This window comes from Nannospalax galili, unplaced genomic scaffold (genome assembly GCF_000622305.1).
Source record: "Nannospalax galili isolate Female #2095 unplaced genomic scaffold, S.galili_v1.0 scaffold449, whole genome shotgun sequence".
Taxonomy (NCBI): domain Eukaryota; kingdom Metazoa; phylum Chordata; class Mammalia; order Rodentia; family Spalacidae; genus Nannospalax; species Nannospalax galili.
The window spans coordinates 895,007-899,106 of NW_008360312.1; positions in this window are offsets into that span (position 1 = coordinate 895,007).

A 4,100-nucleotide genomic window follows, 5' to 3' on the forward strand; every position below is an offset into this window, starting at 1 on the left:
TATTAGATGCCCTGCAACTCTGGTGCCTGCTACCCTCTCCCATCCTATCCTGGCTTGTCCTACTTTATTTAACCTACTTCAGATACATTTTAAATAAGTTCATTACACTATTAAATTCAATTTTGGCAGATAGGTTCCTGATCGCTGTGACCATCAATTTTGAAAAATTGAAAGACCTAATCGTTACATTCTTGGATCACCGTGTTTGTAATTAGCTTCCACTATTCTTAAAACCCATGGGATGATGAAGTGACATTTATGCTGTACCCCGCAATACTCTTTCTAGGTAAAGTTGGCCAGAGTGGTCTTAGTGATAGGGGCTGACTGAATCTTCTTGTGGAAGGATCATTTAACTGTTACATTTGCTGTCAACACGAGATCTATGATCTCTACTGGAGTCAGAACAGCAGCAACCTTGCAACCCTGTGGATAAGATTAAAGAAAATTTTAATGGTAAATACAGAAATCCCCTCTTAATGTCTGGTGATGTATTCTAACACGGTCCACAAGGGTCTTAGATCTAGTAGTGTACATACCTATGATAAAGTTCCATTTTAATTAGAAACACTGAGAGATAAAGAACAATTACTAGTGACAAAAAGAATAGTTGTAACAAGACACTACAGTAGAAGTTCTGTAAAACTTGTGAATTTCTTATTGTTACTAGGCAAACAGTTCTCTGTTTTAATTTTTTTGTTTTTTATTCTTTTGCATTATTGGAATTCAATCTCAGAGCCTTCCCTCTGGATGAAAGGTTGCTCTGCCCCTGAGCTACACTCCCAGTGAGTTCCCTATTTTTGCCATTGTCCACTTAATATGCTTGTGTCAAGGTAACTGAAAACATGGAAACCTAAATCAGAGATGGGGGAGGGAGTACTGTATGGGTTTCCCTAAGTTTCTACAAATTGAAATGCACTTTACTAGATAATAGTCCTCTTTTTCTTCTTCAATGACCCCAGTCTTTGATGGAGACTTTGTTGCTATTATCCCCAAACATCTTGCATTGACTGAATCAAGATTCCTGGTAAAAAAATTTTTGATATTCTAAAAATGCACATTCTCCAGGTTTTTTTTTTTAGAGATTCTCCTAATAATTTTACAAACATGATTATTATTTCTTAAGTCCAGTAAAAATTTCTTTCCACACCTGTTATAGCTGCCTTTTCTATACCTTAAAGTCACCGGTAACTTTTCCTAGTTTCAAGACATGATTTTGTACCAAATCGTACTATTATGGAGGGAACATGGTAGAACTTATGTACAGTTACTAAAAAATAAGATTACATTGAAGTTCCTTCTAATTTATACAGTCTATGATATATCTTCATGTCCACTTAATAATCTAAGATCAAAAGTAACTATTGTTAAGGAAGATTAATATTACTTATTATCTTGTTAATGTTTAACACATTGGCCAGAAAACTTGCGTTTTCTCTACTAAAATATGTGTTGAAGCTTACCCCTCAAGGTGATGTTTAGAAATAAGGCTATCTGAGAAGTGATGACATTGTGAGATCAGAGCCCTCATAAATGGGATGAGTGCCATTGTATAAAAGAGGGCACAAGGGAGCTTCGTTGGTCCTTTTATCATGTAAGGGTGACTTAAAAAATCTAAAAATCTCCTCCAGATATCAACCAGTGCTTTGATCCTGGAACTCCAATTGCAATAAATAAATCAAACTCTGTTATTTATGTCAACCAATCTATAATATTTTAATCACAGTAGACTATTTGGTGAACATGTTAATTATTAGCCTTACTTATTCAATCATTCAGTAAAAAAGGATGAAGTTCCTACTATCCACCAGGGATATTTATGTAACCTAAGGACATAACAGTATAGTTACATTCTAGTGATGGTCAATGACATACTTTAAATTTAAACACAAAGTTTGACAATAGTTAAGGTTATAAGTACAAATTGTTTACATTGTAGAAAGGAGGCTAACAGAAGTTTTCCTTGACTGACTCTAATCTGGAAAATGTATAGTATCACAGTTCAAGAATATTTTCTAGGTAAAAATCTTGAACAAATACTATTTCTGAAGACACATGTAAATTTTTGCTATAATAAAAGAAACTTGTACATTTTCTGATGATCATTAAAAGTTTGTCTAAAACTCTTAGTTTGGCTGCTCTGTCAGTTTTAATGGGAGGTAGATGTGTCAGTCTCTGTGTTGAAATGAGAAACTCTTCAGTATTTTACACCATATGTGATTGGTTTTGTAGCTACAATAATCTGGGGTCTGTGTGCAAATATATTTTTATTTTTAATTTTCATTTTAAAAAATGACTTTCAATATTGATAGAAATAATTTAGATACATTAAAATTACTCTTAGAAGGAGCTACCTTGTAACATGGGGACACTGCCCCTTCTAGACATCAGAGGCTAACAATATAAAACCTCAATGTCAGGAATAAAGTCCCTCTCTAGAAGCTGTTGACCAGGGGTCCCATAGACCCTCAGACAATACTGGCCATGGCCCCTGCTCTTGGTTCCCCACCAGAGCTGGATGATAAGACCCTATTGATGAAGACACTACATACATGAACTGTAGAACAAACAGGAAAAATCAAGGTGTTGCTGACTTCAGAGCTTCGTCTCTACTGCCTAGTGCTGGAAGGTGCTATGCATGCTTCCAGAAGGAAAAAAAATCATCAGCCTTACTCAGCTGTAAGCCTGTAAACTACAACAACTGGCCTGGCAAAGTATTTCCACCAGTTTAATAGCTATGCTAGTAACTAACCACTCCCTAATTAGACTTAAGATCTGCTTCTTAGGATGAAACTCACGAATGACATTGATATCAGGCTTAGGAACCTGAGATTAGACAGATCAAAGGGCATAGGGAAGAGCTTACTACCAGTTTTCTACTGAGAAGTTATTGTATTAAACTGACTCCTAACAGCTTACTGTTATACCTACAGATTAGTACATCTCTCAACTCTCAGCAGAGAAGCTTCCTTATACAGCAGATGGTGATTAACACAGAAACCCACAATTTGCCAGTGTGCTTTAAACAAGAGACTGCAGAGTGTTTATCCCTGAATAGGACACCTATATCAGACATCTGCCTCCTAAGGGCCAGGGATCATTGAGGAAGAGGGGTCAGAACAATTGTAAGAGACAGAGATAGTGGATGATCACAAGAAAAGAGTTTTCCAGGCAGCTGGTCAGTTACATGAACTCACAGTCATGTTGACAGCAGACACAAATCCCATGCAAGTTGAAACCAGGCAAAAATCACAGCCTAGACATGATGAAGTTGGTAAGAAATCACAAATTCACCTAAAGAACTTTTGGCAACTGATGGCTGCAAAGGAAGGGGAGAGACAGCCCCGTTCTGGGATGGGACACTTAGTAGCTTAACCAGGCTCTATGAGTGGACTCACACTGATGGACATTTGGGGGCACAAATTAGACTGTATAGGTCTTATTACATAGTTACATTAATTGGGGGGGTCATTAAAAGGAAGTGCAGATAAGGGAGGGGTTATAATACCATCAAATGATATTGTATTAAATCACAAAATTAAAAATAATTACTTTTAGTTTCTCGAAGCTCCCTAAGGCTGGAGCTGTTTGTTCAGTACTGTGATTGTGCCTTTATCATGTCCAGGCTTTGTTGGAGCTGCACAGCAATGGAGAATGAGGAAGTGGCCTGTGAATGTCTCAAGCCTTTGCACTCTTTTTTTGCCCCTCCTAACGCCTATGCTCTGTTGTCACCAAAGACATCACCTGGAGTCTATTTATTTGCTAATATTTCTGAAATTTCTTGCTTTATTTCAAGTGTATAATAATTTTCATGGTAAAAGACTGTATCTTCATGCAGTTCCTAATTCCACTCAGATGATGGTTACATGAATGAACAATATCACAGAGATTCTGGGGACAGTGTTATGAGTGTGGTGATTTCTCTCTCTTTATCATGTCCATATCTTCTATATTTTTAATTATGCTTTGCTACAGGAAACATGTATTAGGGAAAAGAAGTTTTTGCATAAAGGAGAAAAAAATCTGAGAAATTTCATTCCTTTTATTTGGCTTTTTCTGTCCCAGCTCTTAAAAAAAAAAAAAGAAAAGATTCACATCTCAAC